This window comes from Nicotiana tabacum, chromosome 23, assembly GCF_000715075.1.
Source record: "Nicotiana tabacum cultivar K326 chromosome 23, ASM71507v2, whole genome shotgun sequence".
NCBI lineage: Eukaryota > Viridiplantae > Streptophyta > Magnoliopsida > Solanales > Solanaceae > Nicotiana > Nicotiana tabacum.
The window spans coordinates 77,547,737-77,562,902 of NC_134102.1; positions in this window are offsets into that span (position 1 = coordinate 77,547,737).

Below are 15,166 nucleotides of genomic sequence, written 5' to 3' on the forward strand. Positions count from 1 at the left end.
TTTCTTGGGTGCTGGGATGATATTTGCCAACCAGCTGGGATAATTGGTGACCTTACCACATTTTCCTTTATCTGCTTGGTCACTTCCTCCTTTATCCTCAGACTTAAATCAGGTTTGAATTTTATAGGTTTCTATTTGACCGGCGGTCTGGTAGAATTGGTGGGCAGTCAATGCGAGACAATGTTAGTACTTAATCCCGGCATGTCATCATGGCCATGCGAACACAATGATGTATTGTCGGAGGAGCTCAACCAGTTTTTCCTTCTGCTCGACTTCTAGATGAATGCTTATTCTGATTGTTTTCACGTCTTCTTCATTTCCGAGGTTGACCACTTCTGTTTCATCGAGGTTGGGATTTTTTTGACTCTCCAGTTGTTCAATCTCCTGTGGGAGATTTTTTAGCATCATACTCTCATCATACTCCTCGTAATCTGGGTCATTGCGCTCAACGTTATCTTTACACATCTAATTGTTCAAAAGAGGTAAATGACAAAAAGGTACAGACACAGTGCATGCCTCAATTGACCGTGCACTTTTCATAAAAGAAACCTTTTACAGTTCCACACTACCAAGCCTCCCGGCGAACCAAAGATGGACCGGTGGTCCAATTCCGCAACTCTTCCCCTAGTTCAACATCCCTGATAGTCGGTGTCTTGATGTTAGTCCATTCATAGAATTCTTCAATCATATTCACAAACAACTTTCCCATCTCATCAATGATATCATCTTCTGGAAATGAACTCTTGCTCATACTTGAAACATGCTTTGGCAAAAAAACCCTTTTCCCGGAGCTACCGGTATGCGTTTTCCCCATCGGAGGCTGATATCCTATGCCGACCCTTCCTTTCTGCCCATTAGGTTCAATTGGCTCTATGATCCCGTCTGTCCTGGCTCCCAATTCTGTTCCTGGTCTATATCTATATTTAATCATCTCCCTCATAGCTATCTGGGATCTATACGGCAACTGTATTCCCGAGTTTTGTTTAGTCTCATCCTTTTCGGTGGTCGGCATGATTTTTACTGCATGGAAAGCAACTTCGTCTAGTCCTTTAATAAATGAGACAACATAGTGGGTGGGACGGCCCATGCCATGTGTATCCTAGAAGAAAGTTGTGTGAAGAAGAGATATCCATTACTTGAAACCATATGGGAAATTCGACCGGCCCAATCTGCAAAGCCAGATAAATTTCTCCGATGACATCTTTTCGTAAACCATCAAAAGCCCTTACCCTCAGGTGACTTTCCTTGACTTCCCTCAAATAAATTCCCAACTCCTGTAGGGTAGAGAGCGGGAACATATTGACCCCTGATCCTCCTTCAACCGGCACTCGAGACACCACTTTGTCCCCACATTTTACAGTGATATCAAGGGGTTTGTTGTGACTTACGCCTTCAACAGGAAGTTCTTCTCTTCTAAAAGTGATCATATTTTCTTAGACCATTTTCCCAATTGTCGCGGCCAGCACCTCACTAGTGGTGCTCCTTGGTACACTTATCCCACTTGGTACTTTCAATAGGGCATCCTTATGACTATCGGAACTCATCAGCAAATCCATGATTGACATTTGTGCTGGAGTTTTCTTCAGTTGCTCCTCCATGAAGTACCCTTTGGTCGACATTCTCTTCAAGAATTCGGCAACTTCTGGGTCAGTTATGTTCCTTCTTTGAATCTTCCCTCTTCCCAAGTTCCCTAGATTTGCATCTTCAAGAGCGTAGCATCTCCTAGACCTAGTCATACCATGGTCTGTAGCAGAGTCTGTCATCTTGGCCTTCCCCTTCTGCTGGTACATCCATGGGACAATTTTGTATTCCCTACTATCTTCGTCCCCTGTAGCAACGCCATATTGTTGATGACAAGTTTGGATTGTCACCATAGGTCTCACTTGTACAGTATTAATTGGAGCCTTTTGAGGTGAGATCCTGGCGGTTTCTACATTTCCTATTGGGACAATCATTCCCTCCAGATCATATTTTTCATCCAATGTGATCATGTTGACCCCCTGGTTTCTATGATTTGGCAGCGGATTGCGATTCGCATTGGGTGGCGCCGGAGTGCACTGAATGGCTCTGCTCTTGATCAGTGTTTCAATCTCATTTTCAGCTTAAAACAATCTTCAGTATCATGCCCAGGCATGTTGGAATGGTACACACACCTTTTAGTTGCATCAAAATACTTAGAGGGATACTTAAGAATCCTTCCTTCCTCTAGATGTATCAATCATGCTCTTCTCAATCTCTCGAACAATTGGGCTAGAGGCTCAGTAATCGGAGTATAATTTCTGGGACCCCTCTTTTCAAAATTGGGATGAGGGCATGGTGCATAAGTGGGTCGATTTTGGTGGGTAGTGGTATATGGTCGTTGTGGGTTCGGGTTGTTGTGGTCTCGAGGAGGGTTGTATTGGGGTTGAGGGTGGTAATATGGTTTGGTGTTATAGACTGGAGCTTAAGCGGGTAGTGGTGAATGGTTGTTTGGGGAATAGGAAATGTTTTCATGATGTGGGTTGCGTTGATAGTATGGGACGATTGCTGAGACCTCCTCTTTCTTCTTCTTTCAGCTACCAATTGACCCTGATTGGATTGCCTTGCTGGCCGCTTGCAGTGCAGCCATGGACTGTACTTTACCAGATTTTATACTTTCTTCTATGAAATCTCCAATCTCGACTAGCTCGGGGAATTTCTGTCTCATTATTCCCATCATTGTTTTGAAGTATATCCCTTCTTGGACTTTGATAAAATACTTGGTTAATTCACTGTCGTCCACTAGAGGTTGTGCCCTGGTAGCCTCTAACCTCCACCGACATGCATATTCTTGGAATGAGTAGTATGGATTTTTTTGCAGGTTCACCAGTGCAAACCTATCGGTAGTGATTTTTGTGTTGAATTGAATTCGATTCATGAAGTCATCTGCCATATCTTGCCAGTTTCTCCAGTTTCGTGGATCCTATCGAGTATACCAGGTGAGTGTTTCTCCCGTCAGGCTCCTTATGAATAACTTCATTCTTAGCTTCTTGTTCCTCCCCACTCCGACTAACTTGCCATAATATAATCTCAAATGCGCGTGGGCATGGATACACAGATCCTCGTAGTTCAAACTTTCACTTCCTTGGGAGACTTGGAGGTTCTTCATTTGTTTTATCAAGATTTGCAGTTGCTCAGATACTAAATCCTCTTTCTTACACCTAGCTTCCCTCTCCATCTCGGCGTATTGGTCAATCTCATAAGGTGCCCTGACAGTGACAGGCGCTGTAAAGGTAGGTTTAGAAATGGCATATACAGGAGGAACATATCGCTCAGGGGCGGTGGTATGTGCCACGGGTATGTGCTGATTAGGGTGAGTGGTAAAAGTTACTCCGTCACGAGAAGAGGTGTGAGTTGCGTTGGTGGTGATAGGTGGGTTTTTTGGTGTTTGAACGTAATATGGTACGTAGGGAGATTGGATTACTGGAGGTATGACTTGAGTGGTAGGGACTGAAGTTGGGGTGTTGGTCTTTTGGCTTGATGTTGAAGGAAAGTGATTGTTGATTGAATCTAAAGAAGGAAATCGAGGTGGTTGAAGGAGCATTGTCACGGCCAGATGTGCCAGTTCCCTGATATGTTGTAACGACCCGACCAGTTGTTTTGAGAATTTGCACTTCGCTTGGTAGTTTATGTGCATGCCTAGCTCCGTATGATGTATTATGACTTATGGGAATCATCGGTTTTGATTTTTTGGTATTTCGGAATCGGTTTGGAAGAATAAATTTCATTATTAAAGCTTTAAGTTGAAAGAGTTGACCAAGTTTGGCTTTTTGTGAATTTGACCCCAGAACGGAGTTTTGATGGTTCTGTTAGGTCCGGATGGTGATTTTGGACATGGGTGTATGCCAGGATTTGCATAGGGTTGTTTTTAGAAGGTTTCGGCACAAGTTGGCAAAAATTAGAAATTTGAAAGTTTGGAAAGTTCATAAGTTTGACTGGCAGTTAACTTTGAGGATATCGGATTCGGATTATGGTTCCGGGAATTGGAATAGCTTCGTCTTGTCATTTACGACTTGTGTGAAAAATGTGGGTTCATTCCGGGATGATTTGATATGTTTCGGCGTGAATTTTGGAAACTGAAAGTGAAAAGTTCATAAATTTTTATTTGAGGTGTGATTCATTATTTCAATTTTTTGATATGTGTTTTGAGGCCTCGAGTAGGTCCGTGTTATGTTATGTTACTTGTGGGTATGTTTGGACGGGGTCCCGAGGGGCTCGGGCGTGTTTCAGATTGATTTCAGATCTTTTTCTTCAATGTTGCTATTGCTGGTTTTGGTGTGACCGCACCTGCGGCTGGTTTGCGCAAGTGTGATGGTCGCAGAAGCGATGAAGGGTTCGTAGGAGCGGAAATATTGCTGGGAGCAGGGTTCTGCAGAAGTGGAGATTGCTTCGATCTACGAAGGCACATATGCAGTGAGTTGAGCGCTGAAGCGGTTGGAAACGCAGTAGCCATATTTGGGTGCGCACCTACGAGTGCGCAGATGTGGGTATTTTACCGCAGGTGCGAAGGCAAGTCTCCAGTGCTTCTTCGCAGTAGCATGATTTTTGGTTGCAAAAGCGACGCCGCAGAAGCGGCTAATGTGTCACAGGTGTGAAAGTGCTGGGAAGAATGCTAAATACAAGGGTTCACGGTTTTGGCTTCATTTTAACATTTCCAAGCTCGCATTGAGGTGATTTTTGAAGCAAATGTCACCATATGAATTGGTTATATTTCATGAATCTACCTTCGTTTTGGTAATTGGATTGTGAATTTAAAGAGGAAATTGGGGGTTTTGGCCTAAAGTTTCATAATATGAATTTTTGAGTTTGGAACATCGAATTGGAGTCAGATTTGAGTGAAACTACTATGGTTGGACTTATAATTGAATGGGTTGTCAGATTTTTTAAGATTTGTTGGTTTCCGAGGTGCGGGCTCGGGTTTGATTTTTGGCCGGTTTTGGGTTTTGATTAAGGATTCGATCTTTATCATTTGGAATTGTTTCCTTGGGCTTTATTTGATATTAACTTACCCTTTTTCCACGGAAGCCCTCCCCTCACTTTATTGTTCTTCATGAGTGGGAAGAAAGCAAAATCTTTCTTATCCAATACCAATCCGGGAATACTAGGCTAAGCATTTGAGTTGCTTTTGGCAAGTTTTGAGCTGTTCGGAGGTCGCTACGCACGTCATGGAATTTTTGGAGCATTGCATAGCTTGTTCGGCATTGGTATTGGCTCGTTCGAGGTAAGTAACTCTTCTAAACTTAGTGCTGAGGGTATGAAACCCTGCAATACGTGTTATGTGATTAGTATTGAGGTGACGCATATGCTAGGTGATGGGCGTATGGGCGTGCACCATGTGAATTGAGACTCTGCTGCTTCTATGGCACTATTTAGTGGTCCTACTTCACAGATATCCGTATTTCCACCATGTAATAAAGTAGTTAAGCTATCATTCATGCTAGATATCATGTTAAGGCATTATAATGATACTGTTGGACCCGTAGTGGTTATTTCTTACTGTCATCTTACTGATTTCAGTGATATTTCGTACTCAGTCATATCCATGCATTCATACCATAACCCAGTCTCAGAAATTATTTATTGATATATCATATCATTGTTGTCGGGTTAGTTTCATGACATTGTTAGCCCGTGAATGAGACTGGAGAAATTGATGACTGAGTGAGGCCGAGGGCCTGAGTGAGAGTGACATTATGGGATCGGGCTGCACGCCGCAGTGATATATTGATTATATTTTATGGGATCGGTCTACATGCCACAGCAATATATTGATTACATTTTATGGGATCGGGCTGCAATCCACAACGATATAGAGCTTGGGTTGAAGGAGCCCATCCGGAGTCTGCACATGCCCAGTGAGCGCAGTAGACTGTATATATATATGGATCGTGCTGCACGCTGCAGTGGGTATTGTACAACGCTGAGTGATTGAGTGTGCTGAGCATTAAGTATAGTGAGAGAGGATGCAAGGCAGTGAGATTGAGTACTATGAGAGTGTGAGTATACGAGCTCATCATCAAGATGCATTGCATTTGATATGCGCACTTGAGATACATGCATAGAGATGCATTTCCTTCTTCTATCCAGTTTTGGGACATTTATGGTTTTACCTGTATCTTGACATGTAGGCATAGAGATGTACTTTCCTCATGCTATCTGAAAATGAAACATCTTACTTATTGTTGAAAGGAGTTTTGGGAAAAATCACGGTTTTCAAACTTACTTGTATTTTGGCATATTCGGTAAAAGATTTGAGTTTTAACTGAGATGCCTCTTTTATTACCTGTATTATGCTATTATGAACTATTGTGGAATATTGGTATTGTACCCGACCTTGTGTTATCTCGTCACTAATTTCAACCTAAGGTTAGGTTTGTTATTTACTAAGTACATGGGGTCGGTTGTACTCATACTACACTTCTGCACATTGTGTGCAGATGTTAGCTGCTGATATTGCTGTGTTCGATGGGAGCTGGATTGAAGATGTACCTACGTCCCGGTTGTAGCTGCCTCTTGTTCGTGGTAGCCTTAGATCTATAAAACCCTATTTATGTACTTTTCAAACAGACTATGTATTTATTTCATTTCAGTTTTGTAAACTCTATTCTTAGAAGCTCATGATTTGTACTACCAGTCCTTGGGAAATGTATAAAATCCAGTAAATTACTATCATTTATTTGTCTTGTTAATATCATTGGAATTGAATAATTACTAGTTGGCTTACCTAGCGGGTTGTGTTAGGCACCATAACGACTAGTGGATTTGGTGTCGTGACATATGATGTACTTCTTCCTTTAAAGACTCCATCTCCTTGGCCATCCTGGCCATGTGTTCATCATACTTGGTATCGTCCTTCTCTCTCGATCACCCCGGGCTATTGGTTATGACCAGAGCATGTTCTGACGGGTTTTCTATAGCTGGCATCTTTCCCTTTGATTTTAGATTGTGCGGTGGTTACGCCAGTTTCGGGTCGACACAAACCAACTTTCTTTTGGGTGAGTAATATTTAAGTGAAAAACAAGAAGATCTTAAGTACCTTAAATCGTATAAGTACCTTAAATCGTATGATCTTAAATTTGCTTCACTACTTTGACTAGAGTGTCTTGATGAGTCCAATCCTGAGTGAGTTATGTGCCGTGTGTGTGAGGTTTGTATGTCTTATGTGCATTGCATTTGATATCTATAACTTGCCCCGTGTGTTTGCAAAGCGAAACAGTAGTTTTGTTCAGTCTTGGAAGTGATATAAACATTTCTTTGTTGAGCCAGATATATATATTTTGCCCGCCTAATTGTTATGTAATGTAGTTAACCCCTTTGAGCATGTAATCCTGTTTCTTTGGCAACCACATTACAAGCCTTACCCATTTGTTTGAATTAATCATCTATTTGAACCTTTTCACCTCTCATGAGCACTTGAATTGTTATGAACTTTGTAGAAGTTAAAGAGTGGGGTGGATGGTTTGGCTTTTGAGTAGAACTAATGAAATAAGAAGAAAGGTGCAATGTTTTGAAAAAATAAAAGCCACTTGAATTGAAAAAGAAAGAAAGGAAAAAATAATTGCATTGCTGTGAAAAATATTCTTTGATAGTGGTAACTCTTGATGTAAATTGTGCTTAAAAGACGTATGGAGTAATATACATTGATGTGAAGGCGGAGTTATGGTTTGACATAAGTATGGGGTTTGAATGTTAAAGTATATGTATTAAAGTTCTTAGGGAGGTGTAGCCACTCCTATATCCAAATGTATCCTACCCAAACCGCAGCCTACATTACAACCAAATAAAAGTCCAACTTGATCCTAGACTGAATGAGCTCGATTAGTAGAGTAGTACACTACGGGCAAGCCTATGGTGCATCTTTTTGTGGCATATGAATGTTATTTCTGAGAGTGAGTGAATTCATTCTATCTTGAGTTCCTAATTGTTCTTAAATTTTATTGTGATGAACTAATCTCTTTTGTTGTGTGAGGGCACTAGATTCATGAAGGAAAGACAATGCCATTGACCTCTATGTTTGAGTAAGCGAGTGAGTTGTGAATAATGCATGGTACTTGCGAGTCAAATCTTGAGGTGAAGATGTTACACCCTTATGCTTAGTCTATTTTAAAGATTCTTGGTGTAATGAGTTAGGAGAATTGTTTAAAAAGGTCGTGTCTATATAAAGTGTAGTTTGATTGCTCGAGGACGAGCAACGTTTAAGTGTGGGGCAGTGATGTTTTGCTATAATTATATAATTTTAGTGCATTACTTACCTTACATTTTGGGGCTTTACTGCTAAACTACACTATATTTGTACTTAATTGAGCTTATTTTATGTGTAGGTACGTTGAAGACGAAATTGGGAGCAAAGTAGAGATTTTATGTGTATTTTATGTACTACAAGAATGACTCGTGATTATTTGATGATGGGAATAATTTTGATGTCATGAGTGGCTCGTGATTATTTGTCGTGATTATTTGATGATGGAGTGATGATTAATATTTGAAAAGCAAATTAAAGGAAGACAAAAAAAAAAAAGAAACGAGGCAAAAGAAGAGTTGAAAGACGAAAGGATAATGAGAAAGGAAGGAAAGCAAAGTTAGGCAAATAAACAATTCAAGACTGAAGCAACAGAATTGAAAACGAAACAGCTCCAAGCTACTAGAGATTCATCGTTCGCTAGAAAGCATGTGGCACGAACTCTGTTGCTCGCTATTGACCAGGCGGCGCAAGCTTTGTGGCTCGCTACAGAGCTGGCGAGGCAAGGCCTGAAGCACGGTGGAGCGCGCTATAGAGGTCGCGAGGCACAGTCTGTAGCGACGGTGTTCATGATTTTTTAAGCCTATTTTGTCTCCTATTTGGTTATGGACTTGGTTATTTCGTTTGAGTCTTTTCCCTACATCTATAAATAGTCATTAAACACCATTTTTAGAGGTATGTTTTGAGATCGGAGGCAAGATCCTCACGTGGAACCACTCTTGGAGGAGAAAATCATAGAGTTCTTCATCCATTTATCTTTTATTTGTAATTTGTTTATGCAAAATACTTGAAAAATTATTACTACAAATATGAGTGGCTAAGCACTCTACGTTCTAGGGTTGTGGTTGACATGATTATTAACGTTTATTAATTACATCTTCGTTAATTCGGATTATTATCTTGTGGTTGTTTCCTCAATTCTAGTTTTAACTTGTGAATTGTTGTACCTACCAATTCACCCTACTATCTATGCTATGCTTGGGAAAGCCGTGTTTAGATTAGAGTAGAATTAGAGAGAGATTGTTTCTGAACCCGTGGCTCAGGGGAAGATTTCGCGGTTAGGATAGGAATATACCTAGCAGTCTTGCTTAATTGAATACCGTATTATATTCGTTCATGAGAGACTCAATACCATAGGAATATAGGATTGATATATTGTGGGCAAGCGAGTAGTATTGTGGGAACATGCTATTCATATAAACGATCCGGTTAATTAGCAACCATAGATAATCTGGATTATTGAGTGTAATTATTGAACTTAATATGATTGATAAACCAACCACAACCCTTGAATTTTCAGCTCCTCTGAAGTAAAATCTCATCATACGCATTTGCATTCTTGATAAATTAGTTGTTACTTGTTTAATTTTTGCAATAGTAGATTAATAGAAAAACGTCACTCTTAAATAGCTTGGACAATTAATTGATTTTAGTTTGCTTAGGTAACGATCAATCTAAGTCTCTGTGGGTTCGACATCTGACTTTCGCATTACTTTATTACTTGACGACCACATATACTTGTGTGTACTTGGGGAACCAACAATAATGCAACCAACATACAAATAACTTCAAGCACATGTAGTAGGATGTTATAATCGCCTTAACCAGTAGAAACAACATGAAATTTCAGCCAAGCACAGCCTACAATTATCCTCAATGACACCACAACACTATTGGTGTTGTATTTTTTTCTCGAATCAACTTTTGGTGTTCAAGTTGGTGTGCCAACACTTGTAGTTCGCCTTGAAAATCTAATATAAATGAAGAAGGAATGGAGTATTACCTTAATAAACAAGAACAATACGAAATTAGAGGTTACTTACCTTTGAAGAACCCTCCAAAACAACCACAAGATGAAGAACTACGATCTGGCAAGCACCATAGGATTTCTAGCATTACATTCATGTTTTTATCTTAGGTTTTCACCCTAAATTCATGGAGTAACCCTTGGAGAGAATTTAGGAGGGTGTAGGAACTGTTTTGGACCAGAAAAATGAGTTTAAACGTATTAGAATTGCCTTAAATACAAGCTAGAGTTTTACACCGACTTTGTGGGTCCCATGGGAGCTACTTGCGTAGTCTCGCAAAAATGCAAATATCTCTCTACTCTGATGACATATCAACGAACGTTAAATGCGTTAGAAAATAGACTCATAGATCTTCACTTTTGTAGGTAGATCGAATCGTAATTCCAAGTATATATGGAGAAATGCTCAGCTACATTTGACCTAAGTTTCAACACATTTATGAATGTAACTTGTGATGACCTTTGCCAACTTTTGTTACACAGCTCGCTTGACTTCAAAATATAATACACGACTATCATACAACTAAAATAACTCATAACATAACCTCCTTATTATGTTAAGAACCCTAGTCTCACCCCAAAGTGCATGTTATAACATTCCAAACTTATCGACTTCGACGAAACTTCTTTTTCGTTTAGCTTCTAAGCTTTGTAACCCTCTTGCTACTTCTTATTCATGATCTTAAAGATTTGTAACATCCAGTGCAACATGATTAACTTACTTTATGTAGTTTCAAAAATGATCTCATTTCTGGGCTTGCATCAATTGTCTTATGACTCTTACGTATAAAAATATGGGGTGTAACATGGGCTCACATCCCGGAACCCGACAAAACTCATAAAATCCGACAACCCATTCAATTATGAGTCCTACCATACTAGTTTCACTCAAATACGACTCCGAATCGATGCTTTAAACGCGGAAGTTCACTTTGTTTAAATTTTAGACAACCCCCCAAATTTCACTTTGAAATTCATATTCCAAATGCCAAAAACGAAGATAGATTTAAAACACTACATCTATGTGGAGAAAATCGCCTAAACTTTCACCCATATCCGAGCTCCCCAACTTAAAATATGAATAAATTTACCAAGCCCTCGATTTAAAACTAATGCCCAGCCATTTTCGCTTTTGGAACAAATGAGCCGCTTCTGCGACAATACATCTGCTTATGTGGAACCAACTGAAAACTCGACCCTCGAACTTGCGAACAAAATATCCGCTTCTGCGACATCGCAGGTGCGAGCCTCATTCCGCTACTACACAAGACATCGCCTTTGCGCTCCAGCCAACTGCACCTACGCATCCACACATGTTCTCAGAACTCCGCTCCTGCGATCTTTCCTCACCCAGCCTTTTCCCGCTTCTGCGATAAACAACCCGCATCTGCAAAGTCTCTTATGCGACCAAGAGTCCGCAGATGCGGCTACAACAGCACTAGAGATCTTCAGCAATGCAACAAGAGATAAAAATGTTACGAGCCACGTCCGTAACTCTGACCCGAGCCCCTCGGGCCCCCGTCCAAATATACAAATAAGTCCCATAACATAACACAGACCTACTGGAGGCCTCACATCACACATAACAACAACGAAACGATGAATCGCACCTCAAACCAAATATAATAAACTTTGAATCTTTCAATTTTCAAAACTCGTGCCAAAACATATCAAATCAACTCGGAATGGACTCAAATTTTGCACACAAGTCCTAAATGACTTAACGAAGCTATTCCAATTCTTGGAACCACAATCTGAACCCGATATCATCAAAGTTAACTCCCAGCCAAACTTGTGAACATTCCAAAACCTTTAAATATCCAACTTTCGCCAATTAGCGCCGAAACCTCATAGAAATATCTAAATGCATATCCGAGCATACGCCCAAGTCCAAAACCACCATTCGGACCTAACAAAACTATTAAAACTCTGAACCGAGGTTAAATATGAAAAGTCAAACTTGGTCAACTCTTCTAACTTAAATCTTCAAACATGAAATTCATTCTTCCAAACTAATTCTGAAACACTTGAAAACCATAACCAACAATACACACAAGTCATAATACTTCATACGAAGCTAATCAAGACTATAATAGCCGAACGAAATGCAAATGCTCAAAATGGTCGTGTGGGTCGTTATAATTTCCCCCACTTAAATATACGTTCGTCCTTAAACATGCCTAGAATCATTTCAAAGCCGTCAAATCACTGTATAACCTTACCATGAATATACCCGAGGGTGATCCCACGTCACCCCAATCTAAGTAAGCTAGACAACATAGCATAACTGAAGATCACTACTCTAACCTTATTCAGTAAGCCTCAGAGGCAAATTTCCAACATGTAGAATTCCTTACAAGACCCGAATTTCGCATATACAAACTGTATAAGTCTGAACAAGCTGTATCAAGCCATAACCATAGCCCAAGACACCATCACATGATATACCACATAACTCAGATGCTCACAACATTAACTTCTTACCACAGTACATACTAAAAACAAACCCAATACCGGTAATAAACCTCATCTAAAATAAAACCTCGTTCAAAACCTTTGTACACTGCCGATGCTGAAAGAAACATACAGAAACTCATAATCACTCATCAGATCAACAAGTCATGGATTTCTCCCTCCTTCGACAAGGACTATGGCCAATTTTTAAGCCAATCAGTGACACTATCCTTCTAAATATACAACAATCAAATCGGATAACATCCATTCTAGGTACAACGACCTCATCTCATCAAATACAGCCACTCTACTAACATGACACACCAACACAACCTTAAGCGATATATCGTGCAATTCGTGCACGAATACGCAACAATTCAAATGCACCTAAAAATGGAAAATGACTTAAATGAGAGAACCGTCCCGCAAGCTCAACAATCACCACCACAACCGTAATGCAACGAAACCACCATACGTAGTAGAACCAAGAAACACAAATCTAACACAGAGGATAATATCCTAACACAATTCTGCAGTAATGTATGACCCCATCCAAACACTGATCCCATGAATTACCCCAAGCTACAATGCTCAAAATCAACAACCACGCGCAATTCGACATCAAGTACATGAGGTGCATGACCATATTCATGGAGAAGCGAATAACATTATATACCACAACTTAGAAAGAACATAACCAATGTGCAATCAACCATTCAGCACTCTAATAACCATCTCGCTCAAATTCTGCTACATGGCCCGAACAGAATCCACATCAAGTGTGCATATGACCAACAAATGACAACCGCTCATAGCATAGAGGAGTAATAGATAGATCATATCAGAACACGAACAAGCTCAACTCTAACCAAACGACACACCTTTCAGCAATAATGGTGTTGAGTAAACAAATTCGACCCGGTGTAGAATGCACATTCTCATTGGGCCAACCAATGGGCCCCAAATCAACTTCGGTCATCCCCAAATGGATAAATGGCCCTCAAAAAGTCCACAATGACCTAACCATAGCATGTACTACACCCTAGATAACTTTAGCCACATCTTAACAGTCCCCAACCCCGAATTAAACTAATTCTAAGAACTCCTAATCTCCAAATCCATAGAACACATAAATCACTATAGCCGATCCCAACTCCACCACTCGAATGACTAACACATCTCTCACACATAATCATCCCCACGAGAAATACTTCTATAATTTTTCCATGTCACATAGAAAAATTTGAATATCAATAGTCGATCAACCAGTCGAGTACCACTATACCATTGAAGCATCTATAAGTCAAAACACAATGCGCCTTCTGAAATACGCACCCTTTTCGGTCAAAACCAAGTAGTAATAGCCATCATCTAATCATCTGAAACCGTCCGTGTTGTCTAAGAACTCATGATTCTCCCTTCAAATTTAACCATGACCTTGCACATGCAAATCCCAATCCCACACAACACACCACATCTATCATGTCATCATATAAAAAGCACGAGAATCTATTAATCAACTATGAGTCACCAGCAAAATACATACCTAATCAGTCAAAAACCTTTCATTTGATCCCATCTAGGAGAAAATCGCAATACAGAAAATGATCCTTAAGCCGGTAGGAAATATCTATCTTAAACCGTGGTAGAAACCATCGAGAGCTCTTTGAAACCCATTTGCACATAATTAGGCCATCAAAACTGAATCTCTCTAACAAAACCAAGCCATGCAGGTCGCAAAACCCAAGAGTATTGCCACAAAACACCTGTAGAGACTCACCGCATCCTAAGTACCCAAAGAACCGATTATATCCATTACCGTGTTGATCCAACCTACTACTAAGCTGTCCTATTTCTCCGAGTTCCTTTCGAATTACCCTCAAGTTGACGCTTCTCCTAGCCATTACACTATGATACTTATCCTAAGCTCACCAAATGAGATCCTAGCATAAAACTACACTGCAGTAAGGCCAATAAGCCGTTGTATTCCCTCTTAGCACCCCAAAAGTACCACAATCGAGACACCTACTCTGAAGATACCTATTGTGAATCTAAAGTTGTTTCCTTTACCTTCCTGATATTAAAATATAAAATCCATAATGATATATTAATACCACGAATCTCAATACCATCCAATGTAAATCCCAGATTCTAACCATATACAAATCCGAAAAATCCTCAAATGCCGCAGATGAATCCTAATCTCGAGAGTCATCCACTCTGCTCAGATCTCAATTGCACCGCCCAAACGGGCCGAACGACCTATGCCCCATTGGTACAATGGTACCCAAAAAAGTAATCCACACCTCTAAGCAACCGAGTAAATTCCTACTCCATAGACACTACATCCTTCACGAATAACAATTCAAATCATTCCATGATTTCCTTATACGCATAAAGTGCAATACACCATGCATCCAGAAATTTCCTTGCCTAAGTCATCCTCAAAAGTATCCTCTACAAGTCATAACTGATCCACAAGTGTACCTCAGACCGAAACCAATACAACATGTAACCATGTAATCAAATCACCGATGGCAGACTCCCCCACTTGGCACAAAGACATAGAAAAAACATCTGATAACTCACAATACATATACACTATTATACCCATAACCCCGTAGTGAGATTCATCCTTCATAAGCTCA